The 17,374-nt window shown below is 41.4% G+C and overlaps 1 protein-coding gene across 2 annotated transcripts in view; it reads left to right on the top strand.

Moving 5' to 3' along the window:
- Positions 1-7,935: 7,935 nt before the first annotated feature.
- The window catches only part of SOX5 (SRY-box 5), a 1,043,232-nt gene continuing 1,033,793 nt past the window's right edge, over positions 7,936-17,374 (top strand). For both annotated transcript variants that reach the window (XM_025402765.1, XM_025402767.1), the window contains exon 1: positions 7,936-8,195. The gene's annotated coding sequence lies outside the window, so the exon portion shown is untranslated. The remainder of the gene's footprint in view (positions 8,196-17,374) is intronic.

Below are 17,374 nucleotides of genomic sequence, written 5' to 3'. Positions count from 1 at the left end.
ATAGCAAGCAATAAATATACCTACTGTTTGATTTGGAGGGAGACATTATCTCATCCCTCGAAGTTTGATTATTGCAAACATAACCCTGAGAAACGGCCTGGGTAAAGAGTGATCAGGTCATTGCTTCTTGGCCTACCTGGCATGACCTGCAGCAGCAGGCGAGACCCATAGAGGAGTGTCTCTCCCTATAGGAATCTAAGAAATGGTCCTCAGAAACTCTTTACTGTTTTCACTGGTAGGAAGTTTGTGTTAATATTACTCAGTGCCCTTGAGAAGGCCCCCAGTAAAATGTTCTGGTTTGGTCTTTGTTTCAGGAATAATTGGGCTTCTCCCTAACAATTGTAAATATTGAAATGGACACTTTTTCTTCCTTTTGGCTGCTAGAGAGGTTGAAGTGAAATGTGTGGCTCAAATCTAGCACAGTCCCTGGCACAAGTAGGTCTTCCATAAATCGTGCTAATAAGAATACAGAATTTTAAAGTGAGATGTACATTTTGTGGCTCCATTTTATTCCCCTAATGTCTTATATTTTTGTCTCATTTTCACAGTTATTTTAATTTAAAACTGTAACAAAGATCCATAACTCTTATTTCTAATAAGCTGGAATTCATCTCTGGGTCTTCTACCTTCTATTCCAGGGCTCTGCATTATGTCTAGTTCTATTCTCTTTGAAGTTAGAGAACAGCTGGTTAATACCTTTATCTCAAATGATTTTCAAAGAAGTCATTCAATCACCCTTCATCTGTCTCCTCCTTCCTTGTTAGTTCTATTTCCAATGGTTTAGTCAGTTTTGTTGTTTTTCTCTGTAATCCAGATTCTCTTGTGTTTTGTGCATGGAGACCTAGACCTTGCAAAAATAGCCTTTATTAGATGTTAATTTGAGGATTTCTTCTCATTTTCTTTCAAGCCAATTCAACATTCCAAGACCTTTCAGCTAGGTATATTATTGGGTAACCAACTTAAAGCAATTTTTATTTCCACAGACAATACCATACTCATTTGTGGTATTGTCTATGTCCCTATCATTTATGTCCCTTGCCCCTCATCTTGTTTTGGATAAATCTTGTCACTATTTCTTTCTTTTTTTTTTTTTTTTTTGGAGAATTTATAGGGCTTTCTTTGTTACAAGTTCCTGTCAGAGGAAGGCAGTAAAGTGCATTGTTAGCCCCTATGTCCAGGTAAACACTCAGCACTCAGAAGCTGTCAGCAGGATTCAAATATTTTTTATTACATAAGAGTGTGATCATTTACTTGCTTAGGTAAAAAATATTAAATATAGCTGGAAATTTACTGGACCGATTGCATGGTCAAAGAGATGGCTGAAATAAAAGAAGTGGTTCATGACCAAATCTGGTCAGTGGAGTAGTGATCCAGTCGATTACTCTGTCCTGGAGCAAAACTACCTGGATAGTAGCCATTTTGTGCATGCAAAATAGTTTGGTCTGAATGGAAACATTTAACTTATTCTTTTTTAAAAAATCAACCTATGAATGAAGTTCTAAATTTGATCACCATCATAAGAAAGTGGGGATCAGAAGTCCCAGATACTTAGAGACTAAAAATCTATTTGGGTTTCAAATAGTCTTCTGAGATTCGAATAAGAAGGACATCTGTTTAAGTGATATTTTTAAATACCCTCTTTGTTTTATGTGCTTTTGTTGAGCTTTCATTTGTTCACCATATTTCACATATTATATAATGCAATTGGTGATACCAAATTGCAAAAATTTGGTACCACCAAAATTGTATTTGATACCAAAAATTATAAAGAACTAACAGAAACAGGAGTTATCATGAGTTCACAGATCCAAATACCTAAACCCTACTGGGACGCATGCTTAAAATATTATTTCCTTGCTTGACAATTAGTTCTGTTACGAGTTTTGAAGCAGCGAAGCATACGAGTCATTACTCTTTTCTTTATAAATAAAATCAAGGTATCTCATTGCACATAAACCTCCTCTTATATATATTTATGATAACATTTTATAGCAACTGAGAACACAGAGTATATTGTGTAAGCTAAGTCTGAAACAAATGCACATACTGAAAAAAAAGTATACGTGTAAAACTACTTCCCCCATATTATATACTCATTACTTAAAATTAAAGGAGAGAAGTAGAACTGAAAAACAGTAAATTAAGAGACAAGATGTGGCGACTGTGAGTTGTTTCACTTGAATAGAATCAATTTTGTTTTTCTGTCTGGTTTTTGTCCCAGGAAGGAAAAAATTTAACAATCAGAATAATAAACACTTTTCACTTATAATAAGAGCAATGTGACCGTGGTTTTGGTTGTGCAAAGTATCTGGGTTTTATACATTATTTCCACTTTTCAAAACTGTGGCTAAAGAGAAGTTTATTCTAAATGCATACCAAAATGGGAAAGTTTTAAAAACTAGAATTCATTCTTTAATATATATGCTGCCTCCCATTTCAGTCAACGGCGGCAGCAAAACCAGTGTTGGCAGTTTTACCAACTGTTTTTCACCAGTTCAGTTGGGTCTGGCTTTCCATTGTTAATATAGTACTACCGATCCTTAATTCATAGAACCACAGGGGAATGTTTAAATAAAAGAACACTCGATTTCATAGTAGTTTTTAAATGAAAACATATGTATCTGTAATAGGGCTTTAAAAGTTTTTTTTTTTTTTTTTTTCTCAGTAAGACTTAATGTGTGGCATCTGTTAGGTATAGGGTGTCTTTTTCAGTTTTTCTGAAGAGGTACAGTAGACCCAGGAAAGTTAATAGTTTCAATGTCTATATCTCAGGTGTTACTGGGATTAAGAATGCCCAAGGAAGATTATTGTCAGTTATTTCTCCTTCGTTAGATAATCCCTTATATATTTTAGAAGAGAAGAAGCGAGAGAAGAAAATCTCAAAATACTTTTTCAACACTGGTTGGTTTAGAGAAGCTCACCTTCAAAATTTGATATGCACATTGCGTTTGACGAGACAGGTAAATAAACCTGTCTCATCGGGGACTCTTATGAAGTATTTTAAGGTTCCTTTGAAGGGTATCAGTGTTTGGGCCCATAATTGCTAAACTTAAAATCAACATTGTATGTTACTCTCTTACTAACAGAGTGAGGGTTGACAAACTACCCTAATTTAGAAAAATATAAAAATGGATAATTCATAACCATTAAGACGACACATTTGGTCTCTTGCATCACCTAAATTTCCCTCTAAGTCACAGGATTTATTTTTATTTATTTATTTATTTTTTTGACCGAGTCTCTCACTATCACCAGGGCTGGAGTGCAATGGCGTAATCTCGGCTCACTGCAACCTCCGCCTCCTGGGTTCAAGTGATTCTCCTGCCTCAACCTCCCAAGTAGCTGGGATTATAGGCACACACCACCACACCCGACTAATTTTCTGTATTTTTACTAGAGATGGGATTTCAATATGTTGGCCAAACTGGTCTTGAACTCCTAACCTTGGGATCCGCGTGCCTCAGCCTCCCAAAGTGCTGGGATTATAGCCATAAGCCACCGCACCCAGCTGTCACAGGATACTTATTAAGATCCCTCTCTTTCTTCTTTAGGATTCCCAAGTAACTTGTCTCTGCTATTTTTAATGTGTATGACCAAATAAATTCAAAATGAGCCCTGTGAAAATAGGCTAAGGTCAAACATTGTATACTCCTAATATCTCCTAGCACTCCCCCAATATCTCCAAATATGTTGGAGGGATTGAGATGGACTCAAAAACTTATTAGAGAATCTTGAATACTGTGGGCAATGTAAAGCCCTCTCCTATCAGTAATATTTCTTGCTGCCTTAGGAGGCAACTAGAATATGAGGATGGTAATGATACAGAGGTCAGTTATATGCCTTTATTTTCCCCATATTTTGAGAGCTGCATATGGTATATATCTGCCCATAAATTTATGTATGCATATTGTATATACATCTGGGTGCATATATTGAAAGACAGTGTAGCGGAGTGGTTAGGGAATGGGTCTGGAAGTCAGATTACCTGAGTCTGAAGCCAGGCTCTTTCACCTGCTATTTGTATAACCTCGGACAAGTTAGTTACATAACCTCTCAGTTCTTCAGTTTCCTTATCTGTAAAATGATATAATAAAATTATGTACCTCATGGAGTGGCTGTGAGGATTAAATACATTTATACGCAAAAAGCACCTAGAACAATGCCTGTAAAATGATAGGAATTCAAAAACTGTAGCCACTTAACAATATATTGTATGCATTATTATATACATCATCTGGATACATACATATGTATATATAATACATAATTACCTTGCCTCCAAAATAAGACAATTTCATATACATTATATATATATAAATGCCATATATATACACACACACACTCCATATATAGCACATTTCGATTTTCTTTGAAATTTCAGTTATCTAATGACCAACATGAGTGTGAATAGCAACATAGCTGATAACTGTCATGAACATAGTATACATTTGATATTTTATATCTTCCTATTTAATGAAATAATACTTGCCACTGAAAACTGGCCCTAACATAACATGTACATGGCATCAAGGTGAAGTGAAAAAGCTCAAGCGTGGCACTGACCAAGTTTGGATTTGTATCCTGGGTCAACGACTTAAAAACTGCATGGTCTTGGACAAGTCATTTAACCTTTCTGAGCTTTAATCTTCTCATCTGAAGAACAGGGATGTTAAATTTCTTGCAAGTTTTTGGTGAGAAGGAGAGACAACACACATTTTTAAAAAAGCATTTGGCCAACATCCTGGTACATAGCAAATGCTTGATAAATGGAAATGTTGATCTTTAATATGTCTGTCCCACTACAAATTAGGGTATTTTTTTTAAAGCCCAACACAAACAAACATCCCACTGGGAGTTTTTGATCAGCTATGCTGTTGCTGGATAATGATCATGGTTTAGTCTTAAGGGCATGTGGTTTCAATAACTATACGTGGTTGGAAGTTATGCTGCCCGTAGGAACGAAAGGAGGAAAGGGGTTGGTGTAATTCAAGTTTCACCAGTATCTCACTAGGCAGTTTTGGAACTTTGTGCCTTCTCTCCCTCCCGCTTCCCTTCTGCTGCCAGTAGGAATCCTGGTGGTACCAGAAACTGTTACACTCATGAAGCAGTAGAGGCTGCAAATCTGTGGAGGTGGCACTGCTCTGCTTGGTGGGGTTTGGCCAAGCAGGTAGGTTAGTAACCTACTGGTCAGGTGCCCAGAGGACTTCTTCTTCCCTGGGTGTTGTCTGAGAGAAAGGGATTACAACCCAGTGGATGTTCACTGTAAATGAGAATCCCGTTTCAAAAGTTAAGTATGTTCACATAAGTAGTAGCAAGGGGCAACTTTTTTTTGTAGTGGGGCCCCGTTTGCTTCTTGCACAGTATTTAAGGAACTGGGCCTGACATAGCTAACTTTGTAAAGCAACTACATGTGTATTATGAGAATAAACCTCAACAAACAACAACAACAACAACAAAAAGAGAAGAAACCATTCATCATACACCGGAAACTCTTAGAATAAAAGTAACACTTAAATGTAATGTGGAGTATGATCATTGACGAATTCTTATGCCATATAGGCACGTGGCTCCGATGCATGGTAGAGAAAATGTAAGGAAAGGAAACATATAGGAAATGTGTTTCATGCACGCACACACACAGAATGTTTTCACACAGTTGATGACGCCACATTGAACCAGCAATTTGAATATTATTATTATCCATCTCTCTCATTAAATACTTAGGAAAGCATAGTAAAATTGGTAAAGGATGGACATTTAGATTGCTATATCCAGAGTTATATCCAAGCAGCAAATGATTACACTGCTTATAAATTCTAGGCAGACGATAAGTTAGAAGTCCCCACGAAAGCCCTGAGCTTATTTGATTGTTCTCTTAATTACTGGGCTCTATGCTATCAAATATTTGTGTAAGAGGAAGCTTTTCTTTGTGGGAGTGGATAATAGCTGTGCTTACACTTTGAAATTTTTGCCTTGAGTTATTAAGATTTACATTTCTCACTTTTCTTCCAGGGAAAGGTGTTTCGCCGTTTTTAGAAAACAGGTACCACATAATCAATCGTCAAACACTCGGGAAAGTTTCAGCCCTAGACAAGTGTAAATCTCAGGTATTAGCAACCCATCTCCAGAAACAAATCTACAAAGGGTGGAAAGGGGGAGAAAGGATGTCTCACTTTCCTAGGTGAATATATTGTGATTGGTATGTGTGGCATGCATTGAGAAATTATATTTGCTTACTAACTGCCGTTTAGAAATCAGCCCGGAAAAAGTCTGGGAGAGATCGCCCGGAGACAGCCAAGCCCCGAGCCTCGCTCCCAAGCTCCTCCGGTGTCCTGCTCTTCTAGGCGCGTTAAGAATACAGAGTCTGGTCATTGATCTCCTGATGGTGTTGTTGCACTCTGGGTAATGCTGGGGGTGTCCAGGGACGCGGCTCAGTCAATGGTTGCGCGTCTGCAGAGAATTACAGAGATGGGGACAGAGAACACGCACCTTGGCATAAAAGCAAACGGAGAGAAGGCTACAGCGAGGAAAAGAAACGTGTTGCTCGAAATTGTTTCCTTAGTCCCCTTTCCATCACCCCCTTCCCAACCCGCAGCCTCCCGCGTGAGTGCTCTCCCTTCCCCCTGCTCTTTTCTGGACACCAGCTCTGGGAAGATCACTGTCAGGAACCCCCGCCCCCGCCCCACCCTGGTTTGAGATTTAATAGGATTTTTTCCCCTGGCAAACCGGCAGCTGTTTTAAGTCAATGAAAGTAAGATTAGAAGAGATAAGCGCCGGAGCAGCCCGGGAGCTGTCAGAGCACACACTTAAATCAGCCCCACAGCTTCTGCTCGGGGCATCACCGATGGAGTTTCTTCTGATGGCGATGGGACTCCGAGGGTCCACGCGCCCACTCAAGTGTCGCGGCAGAGAGTCGGAGCCCAGCGCTCAGCCTTATTTCTCCCTAAATATCACTAAATTTCATTCCCTGGTTCTTGGGTTGGGGTGTGTATGTGTGTGTGTGTTTGTGTGTGTGGTCGTTTTTTTTCTTTTCTTCTTTTTTTTTTGGCTTCGCTCAACACAAAACCAAACCAGTTCAACCACCCCGCAGGCAGAGATGAGAGCGCCTCAAAACTTTTCTCCCCTACCTCAATGCCCAAGGAGTAGGTGGGTGCACAGTGCCGGCGGCGGCGGGGACGCGCGGCGCGGAGCCGGGCTCGGGCAGGCAGTGGCCGCTTCAGCAGCCGAACCTCTCGCGGCTCCAGCCTCCGCGCCCAGCAGCCCGCGGCTCGCCTCCCGGAAAGGTTCCACGGACCCCGCAGCCCCCCGCGCGCGCCCTCCTTGCCGGCCCGACCGCTTGACCACTGGGCTGGGGGGCCGGGAGGGGCCAGGTCCTGGGCGCAGGGCAGCGGCTGAGGCTCCGGCGCCGGGAAGAAGTTGACAAAGGGACTTGACTAAACATGAATGCGTATTTATAGATGCGAGCTCCATCGAGATCTAGAGATATCCCGCTCTCCCTGGCTCCTTCCACTCCTGCCATTTCATTTTTATCGCTCCTTTAAGTGGAGGGCAGATTAAAAAAAAAAAAAATTCTTGCACGGTGTGGGTAATCGCCGCGTTATTTACAATCTAGTTACTCTGCAGCAGACGGGGAAGAAAACTCTGGGGCTCCTTCCCTTCGGATGGATAGAGAGGGCGGCCGGGCGGCGAGCTGCAGGAAGGAGGTCAGGGTGGGCTTGCGGGAGCTCGGGGGCGACCTGGAGGGAGCGGGAGCCCCCGGCGCCGCCCCCGCGCCCGCTCCCGCCCCCGCCGCACCCCCCGGGGCGGGCGCCGGGCCGCGGTGACCGCCGGCTGGTGCGCTGCCCTCGCCTCCCCCATTGTTCCTACTGTCTTTTTGCCTTTTGTTATTTGCACTCGCATTGTGTTGTTTGTCTCTGAAGCCGCCTCATGACCAGCAAAGGGATTTCACCTCGTCCTTGAGAGCAACACGGGGAGCGCGAGCGAGCGGGCGAGCGAGAGACGGGGGGAGAGAGAGGGACACGCGCGCGCACACACACACACACCGGCACACACGCACACACACAGACACACACACACACAGAGTGAAAAAGGCGAGCCACCAAAACCCATCTCCAGTCTCCTCCCGGGGGCCCCCAGCCCGCCTCTGTGCCACTTTGCATCCCACGCCGGAGGAGGCATTAACGAGACCGGGTAAGGTGCGTAAATCGCTGCGTTTTAACTTTGTTGTTCGTCCCGATGTTGTTGTGGGCAGACCTCCAAGGCGCAGAGCTCCCCTCTGCCGCTCGCCGGGCCCGCCACTCAGCACTCGTTCCCGGCTCCAGCTGGAGAGCCGCGGAGGAGGGAGGGGGCCGCCGCCGGAGTTTCCTCAAGTACAGAGGGAGGGGGACTGGGTTGGGGGTGACGGAGAGGTGGGAGGCGGCCCGAGGCGCGGAGTGGCCCTGTCATCCCCGGGGGCGGCTGGCCGGGGGACCCTGGAGCGCGGGCTTGGACCCCGACCCGGAGACGGGATAACTTTCTATTTTTGTTGGGAAGCCTGCGTACTGTTGCTGGTATTGTTTTGTAAGTGGTGGCGGTGGAGGTGGTTGATGCGAGAGGAGGGCAGGAGTGCGGGGAGAACCCTGGGCTGTGCTGGGCATCGCGGCGAACGTCCAAGGCCAGACCCTGAAAGTTGGACAAAGCCCCTTAGCCCTTCTAGGATATCAGAGCGACCCCCGGCCCACCCCCTAACCTTAGTCACCCCCACCCCCCCGACTCTTTCGTCTTTTTGTTTCGCTTTCTGCAATCCTTCTCCCTACCATTCCCCCTCCCTCCCGCCCGGAATTTCGGAAACAAGTCTCATCCTTCAGGATTCTAGGGATTTCAGAGACCGGAAGCTTTAATTTTAATTGCAACTACTTTTTTTCCCCCTCCTCACTCAGTGTACAAAGTGAAGACCACTCACGTGTTGTGTCACTTTAAGCGCGGGTTTGGGAAATCTCGCTTGCACTTTCGGGCTGCAGCAATAAGAAGCAATGAAAAGAGGTTATACGAGTTGAAATCAAATTGGATTTGGAAATGTTTGCGTTGGAGAGCAGCAGTTTGTTGAGTATTGATCGGATGCACACGAAGCACTGTTTACATATTTTAGTAGTCATTTTCCCTACACTTTGCAAAGCGACTATATTAATAAATAGATTGACCCTGGTGAATATCTGAAGACGTTGGTTTCTGTGACTAAATTCAGAATGTGATGAATGTGAATTCATTTTAATGTGTTCCCTTCTCAGCTAAAGCAGGTCAAGACGAGAAATCCTGTGAATATGCAGAACCCTACACTCGGTGCCAGGCAGTCCAGGCACTCTGGGTGGCAGTCAGCTGTACTTTCTTACAAAAGTTTAGGGATTTGCTGGAACCCAGTTGAGATCCTCACATACCCAGATAGCCAAAGGAGTTTGTCAAGAAAGGCATAAGGAGATGTCCCCAGGGACTGCCTTCTGGCTCAGCACAGTTCTTTAGCCAAGGGCAGGACCGAGTGGGATTTGGGGCAGTAAGTGTGGGAATCTGCAAAGGGACTGGACAGTGATTTGTTACCTTGCTTTTCATAAATAATGGCCCCTAGTGTCCTGAAAACACACACACAAACACACACAAACAGGCCAGTGAAGTAGGCACGTGGGTGATTTTTAGGCAATGGACATTTCAATCAGAAAAACCAGAGGAGAATTTTTGATCAGGATTACGGGAGTGAGGCTCGATGGCCAAGAGTGATTAGGTTAAGGGCCAGATGGCTTTAAAGTATACGGAAATGTTTTTCAAGTTTGACTTTTATAGCATTTAAAAGGAGGACGATTTCTTAGAGCCTTTACAGAACTGCTAAATTTTGATCTGTCTAATTTTAAAGGAATTCAGCTGTATGAGAATTGCTGTTAGCTCAGATAGGGAAGGAATCTGGTTTCAAATGCAGATACATGGAACAAAGTTTCTAGGGGTGCTTCTTCCTGATTTAAATATAGCTCCCAGGCAGAAGCCTAGATAAATTCAGCCACAATGATTTAAAATCATAAGTACTTACAGTGGCAGTTCTTTTAGGCACTGTGCAGAGTTATCCTGCAAATTATGCCATCAACTGTTTATTCCTCAGAACTATACAAGATAAAAATCATAAGCATCACTTAAAACTGATGCAATACAGCCTTAAATCCTTAAACTGCTAGGGATTGCTTTTGTTTGCCTAAAAGGTAGATCTTTCATCACATGAGTTGTTTAAAAACATTTAATTGTGGGGGTGGGAAGGGATGTGCATAATTATTTAGTTGTTTGTGTTAATTACATAGTAGCATACTTGCTTGAAATTCTTTCTTTTTTCCCCCCTTTCTTTCCAGTGGTCTCTCTTCTAACAACCTTGTTCCTGAAGAATCAACAGTTTTTTGTTTGCTGTGGTTTTTAAAAAATTCATTTTGTAGCCTTTTTGAATGGGTAGTATTGATCCAATCTGACACAGATTTGCAAGTGTAAACTGTTAATACAGGAAAAACTTCAATTCTTAATATGGAAACCTTGTATTAGTTTTGTTGTTGAGCTTAAACAGTTCTGGTTGAATGGGATGTTGTATACAGAATTCAAAACTCCCAAACCTCTTTGGTAAATAGGCATTTGAGGTCCAATGGCTAATTCAAATCAACTTAGTTCTATACATGTAAGTGCACATCCTGTTTAGACTGACACGTGGTTTGGTAAAAGAAAAAAATATATACACTTAGAAAGATGCTATCTGTGGAGTATATAAATAGTAAATAGCAAAAGAGTGAAGTTTATACTCAGGTATGTTGGCATGTTTTTGGTTGTCCTCAGTGGGGGTGAGTTGTGAGTGATAAGGAGAATTTAAATTTCTAAATTTTCCCTTTCCAGTTAAAGGAATGAATTTAAATGCTTAAAGAATTTTTTTTTCTTACTTACAAAGCAAGTTTAAAATTTGATATAGTGCTTACAGGATGTACTGCCTTCTTAAAAAGCTCTGTTCTTTTCCTGAGTAATAAGTAATTATTGATTTGAGGGTATGTTCAGATTATATAAAAAAGTAAAACTTACAGGACAAAATTTATGTTTCCTAATCTCCTAAAATACACTGGATTTCAAATAACGGAGAGTTCTAATGTTGCACACTGTTTAGATTTCCAGAAGCTACAATTGTTGGATATAATTGATTGGCATAACCTGGATGATTCACCCAATAGCTAATCAACTTCACTGGTAGAGAATGCTATAATTAGAGTTTTGAGAGTAACCTGGAAACTTATTTGTCTAGGCCTGAAGTCAAATGCATTCCCTCACGCACTGGTCAAAAATTTTTAGTCTGAGAAATGAAGATTTATTTTAAAGGCGAAGAAAGTGGTTGGCTGTTTCAAATAAACTATATCCTGAACTTAGATTTTTAGATAGTTAATGAAATAAAAGTCCAATTTTGTTCCAAACATTGTTTTAAAACACCCATTTGTAAATTGTCTACATTTGGTTTTCATATGTTAATGATTTGGGATCTGAAACTTATTTCAGAAAGGCATTTTGGTTTATCTTAAAAAACACCACACAAAACTGTCTAAACAACTCTGTAAATAAACTGTTCCAAATGCCTCAATTTGATGAATGAATTAAAGAATTATGGTTCTTAATCCAATTATGATCAGTCTGGTTATTCCATTTCCCATTTGGGGGAGCTTGGGGAGTTGGAATAGTAAATGATTCTCAAATGTGAGTGGGGTTTTTGTTGTTTACTTTATGTGTGTGATGTAACGTAAATAATCACTTATACCTAATATTTATGAGAGGGATTTCTGATGTGGAGAAGTAATTTCATGATCTTAAATTAACCAAGAGTTCGTTTGCATGAAAAGTTGATGTTAATAAAAGAGTAAAGTGAGGTTTTTAAAAATATGAAGCAAAGATTTAACCTTTTTCTTAAATATAATGAATTTTGATATTTAAGAGGGGAGAAATGGAGTGCTTAAGGCTCAGTAGAAGGGCAGACAATCAGGCACTTTTAGTTTGCTTTAGCAGGGCCATATGGGGACATTTCTGTAGGACTATTTAATAAATTTTACCAAATTCAATTTCCTTGTCTTTAAAATTGAGTCAAGGTCAAAGGTAGGCTAACTTTAGTTAGGGGAATTTTGGGGGGGGGTTATTTCCTCCAAAGACCTGCTCCTTTAGCTGCCTACATGGGACTTTTGAATGCTTTCCCAGTGAGGGTCCTGACCTTCAGGATGGGCCCTTGACAGTCCATTTTGCCTTGATGGACCCTTCTGAATTCCTGCCCCATTTGCCCCATTTAACCTCTGGCTCATAAGCTAACTATTTTAAAGTTGTTATTCATTCATTATGGTTTAATTCTCAAACTAGATGATATTACTGTTATCATTTTGGTAGTTTATTATGGTCATCTAATTCCATAGAGATAAACTTGTGGCAATTGCAGGTATCAAGGAAAGCTGCCAGGAGTAAATATTTATATGCATGAGGACTTTTTCAATACTACTCAAATCATACCTTATAGGCAGCTAATGATTTCACTTGCAGTTAAGGATGACATTCAGTAGGGGCAGCATATTGACAAAATTAGGAAAAATTTGAATGCATGTAAAGAACCATTAAATAACCATCCTTAAAAATTGAGCCATAAAAATGTATCTTGGGGAGTACTAGTGATGGTGGCATTGAATTCTACAAGTGTAAGTCCATTCATTTTCTGTTTCCTAAAGTTCATTATAAGTAAAAACAAAACACCCCAAAACAAAGACCTGCTTGTATCTCTGATGCTCAGCTACATGTCATTCAACTACTCTACGCTTGTATGATATCCTGTGTACACAGAGTAAAAATAATGCAGTAGTCATAGGGATGAGCGGACTTTAGTTTGATATCCAGTTTGTATTCTCTGGTGGCTTAAGGCATTTTTTCTTTCTTCAACACCAATTAAACTGTTGGAAGTGAGGGAATTCAGGAAGGAACCAGGAAAGGAGAAAGGTATCTCATTTGGAATTTTTCAGTGTAGGTCTGTGATTTATCCAAAATTTTATTTAGAGATCTGAACTTACAGGGTTCTACCTCCTTTTCTTAACCTCTTTTTTTTTTTTTTTTTTTTGAGACAGAGTCTTGCTCTGTCACCAGGCTGGAGTGCAGTGGAACAATGCTGGCTCACTGCAACCTCCGCCTCCTGGGTTCAAGGGATTCTTGTGCCTCAGCCTCCAGAGTAGCTGGGATTGCATGCATGTGCCGCCATACACAGCTAATTTTTGTATTTTTAATAGAGACGGGATTTCACCTGTTGGTCAGGATGGTCTTGATCTCCTGACCTCGTGATCCACCTCCTCGGCCTCCCAAAGTGCTGGGATTAGAAGCGTGAGCCGCCGCGCCCGGCCTTCTTAACCTCTTAAACTGCAAATTATGATGCCCTTTCTTACAGGGATATTGTTTGGATTATGCTAGACACTATGTGTGAAATGCCTAGCATAGTGTCTGTCATGAACTATGTGCTCAATAAATGTTAGCTACACTCAGCTCTCTCTCCTAGTCAAGTCTAGGTTCTGATCATTAATAACGGTTGAAGCTTCATTTTGTACTTACTTTGAACTTATTTGAGTCTAAAAAGAAAAAAATGTATCACTTTCTTGAGGCTGAGATCAACACTTTAAAACAGTGATTCAGTGAACGTCTGTATATAATCTCTGACAATGTGATTTTATTAAGATGCTGTATTTGGTGCAAGTGTGAATTCTATCTTTTATTCATTTAAGTGCTTTTTCAGTAATTCACATTTATACCCTACATAATAGGTAAGGATAAATAAAAACTTTAGGACCTAATTCTGTAGATTTCTCCTCTTGTTATCTCTTTGATTTCCTATTAGCAAATATGAACTAGTGAAAATTTATTGATATTTAATCCTTTGATAGTCATTCACCTCTGCATTATATGAAGCTGTAGGACCGTGGATAAAGAGAAAGTCCATGTGGAAAAAGAAATCCATCTGATTTTTCAGTGTGTTCCTCTCTGGAGGCAACAGTACTTCAAAGAGAAACTTGTAGGTTGGTTTGTTTATTTAAATTGGGTGCAAGGAGAAAGGCACCATAAATATACCATTGCCTGGTTTGAAGAGGTGGTAAAGAAACATGGAGAAATTAGTGGTTATTTTCTCTTCCCAATGAAACAGAATTTGTCTATAAGTACAACTGAGCAAAGATAAAGGAAAGGCTTCTTAAAACAGCAAATAAATGTATTTTTTTTTGCATTAATTGGAGTTCCTTAAGAAGCAGATGCCAAGATGGGATTAGATGTGTAAGAAGTTTTTTAGGGGAGAGGGGGAGAGGGCAGGACAAGGCCACGAGAGCCTTTTGACCATGAGACAAGTTTGACACTTATGCAAGGAGAGGGGCAAGGAAAGAAGATTGAGTAGGAAGAAGTTTGACTATAGTGCAGTCTATGAAAGGCTTGGGTAGGCAAAGAAGAGGCAGCCATTGGAAGAGTCATCTATCTTGAAAGAATGGCCTGTATCAGCATTCCTCACTGTCAGTCATTGGCTGGGAGCAGCTACAGGAAGCATGGCCTCTGCGCCTAAGTGGTGCTAGAGCTATAGGGGAAGCAGTTGGGGAAGTAAGTCAATTACACTCTCAAAACAGGAGATCTGAGTGGTATAGCTATGGTTTGGCAGTATAGCCCAGTTTAGTAGTACTTCACTTGCTTCAGACCGGTGAACTCACTCTCTCTCTCTCTCTGTCTCTCTCTCATACACACATATACACACACACTCACACACAGGAGACCTGGCAATTGCTTTGAGGTCTCTTTGAGTTTTGAGTTTCTTTGAGCTTTGTTTTCCTCAATTGCAAAATGAGTGTAATGGCAGTATCACCTCACTAATTGGGATTAAATTAGGTTATATGAGATCATCTCTAAGTCCATAGTACTGTTTGTGGCATGGAGGAAATGCCCAGTGTATTTTGCACTCTTTTCAGTGTATTCACAAAATGCATCTGAAAGGTATAGATGAATTTTATCAGGTGATTGTAAATATATCTAAATAATGGATATTTCATATAATTGGAAGGCATTGTTTATGCAAGCAAACATCTTTAACGTTTGTCATTTAAAAATACCTTGGTTCATTTATCTTCCATTAATCCTTATTTTTTATCAGAGTATAAACTGAACACTAGCTATACCAACTGACCTTGACCATCTTCAGGTAATTTGCCCTATAACATGAGGCAGAACTCTGTTCATTTCCTTACCTCTCTAGGCTTTCTATTCAGTTGAGTAGCAACGCACTGGAAGTCTGCATTTTATCTTGAGCCTCAAACACCTTGCAAGTCTTTGCTCCCCTGTGTTACTGTTCCTAAACCAACTTGCAGCACCACAAAGCACTGAACTCAAGTGGCCCTCAGCGCGAGCTCCTGCTGTGATGAGTCACAGAGCCACCAGCACTTTGTTGCCTTAGATTTGATCACTGCCATGAGCAGTCCTTCGATTGTCAGCTAAGAGCCCCTTCAGGGAGTTGTCCCTTAATAGAAAGTCTCTTTTCTTCCCTCCTGTTGTAACTTTAAATTAAAAGAAACTGTAGAGGAGCTGGTGGCATTGCAATAGTTCATTCTTCTACCCACTGGGAGAACAACATCTGAGAAAAGACGTTATTGGACTGAGAATTGAGTTGTTGCTATTTTTTTGGGCCAGAGTCGGGGGGAGGCGGTTGTGGTGGAGGATGAAGACCACGTCATTTAGACTCAGTCAGACTGGTAATCAGGATTGTGATTGAGAGCAACACTTTTGTGTATGCAAGGAAGCATTCTTTTTGGATACAAGAAGACACTCACTTAGCCTGTAAGTTTCAGTAGGATTGCTAGGACCCCTAATATTTTGACCCAGATTTTTAGGTGGTTCTGTGTGTTGTACTGTGGGAAACTGGCACTGGGACAACTTCGGAATCCAAGGAGGATGGGAGGCAGGAAAAGAGAGCTAATTTTTGACACATTCCTCAGACGAGGGACTCCTCTAGGGAATCTGTGCCCAGGATAAGGACTGCTTACTGTGAAGCTTTTGGCACAATTTTTTCCTGAAGAGTGAGCACGGGTTGCTTCAATGTCTCTACTTAAAAAGGCTGACAAACTTACATTTGTGAGAGGAAAAGAAAAAGATGTTCATACTTTTGACGGTGTGTTTCCTAGATGGTACCTCTCACGAGACTTCGGATTTCATCCTCCATTGTGGCAGTTACATCATTCCGTAGTTGCCGGCTCATCCCCATTCTGGTTAGGAACTATGGCAAAATCCCATGTCTGCCTAGATGTACTGGTGTAATTCAGGACCACTAAGAGCTGACGTTGTTTGATGTGTACTATCAGGAGTAGACTGCAGCTCGCATGCAAGTTCTTGTGATGCTTAGTATTCCTCTGCACCACTGGCACTCTTTCATATGTGTCTGGCAGAATCAGTCTCATCAGTGTACTCTTGCACTGGGAACTGCTTTTGAAGACATGCACACTATTTCTTATAATTCTGTCTTGAATTTTCTTGCTTCACTCTCAGCCTCATCTCCACGTACCTTCTCTATTAACCAAATAGGAGTGTCTTTTCCACATCCAACCAGGAAATCAAGTCATGCACAGGAGACAAACAGATAGAGATCTATCAGCACTTAAAGAAATTTCACAGGACCCCTATTTATTTTTAGAGACTTCCTGGGGCCACCCAGAAGCTCTTCTCTTCCTGTCTCCTTTTACCTATCACTCCTTGCTGTGCTTTTCTTAACCTTTCTCTTACCACAAATTCACTATTCTCATGGCACCACTGTCCACTCTGCCTTGTGTCGGACTCACTGCATGAAATGAAAGGTTTTCAAAATACTCTGCTGCCTGATTTGAAAGGGGTAGCCATAGGGTGACGTAAAAAATTTCCAATTAGAAGGTAAGCTCCCTGAGGGCATTGAATTGTAGTCCTAGCAGAATCACAATGCCTGAAACAGAGCAGCAACCACATACATGATTGCTGGGTGAGCATAGTTTGCAAGATGAGTTTCATATGGAGTCAAGGCAGCCCTGCACGATGGGGAAGTAAGAAAACAAACAGCTGTTGAGTGTTTACTGTGTTCCGGGAGGGGTGCTAGGTGCCGTACATGGATAATCTCATTTAGCCCTCCCAGCCCTCCTATCAGATGGATATTAGCACCTTTTCACAGATGAACAGCAGACTCCAATGGTCAAGTGACTTGCCCATCTTCCTCAGTTCTAGTGAGCGGGACAGTCTTTGCCTGAATTTCAGTCTATTCGATTCTGCCACTTTAATTCTCTTCCATCACAAGGTGTTAGTGTGGGATTCCGCTCTGTAAAATGGGAGCACTAACAATATC

The sequence above is a fragment of the Theropithecus gelada genome, chromosome 11 (assembly GCF_003255815.1).
Source record: "Theropithecus gelada isolate Dixy chromosome 11, Tgel_1.0, whole genome shotgun sequence".
Taxonomy (NCBI): Eukaryota; Metazoa; Chordata; class Mammalia; order Primates; family Cercopithecidae; genus Theropithecus; species Theropithecus gelada.
Note: the sequence above shows the minus strand (reverse complement) of the source record. Positions and strands in the feature narration are given on the sequence as shown.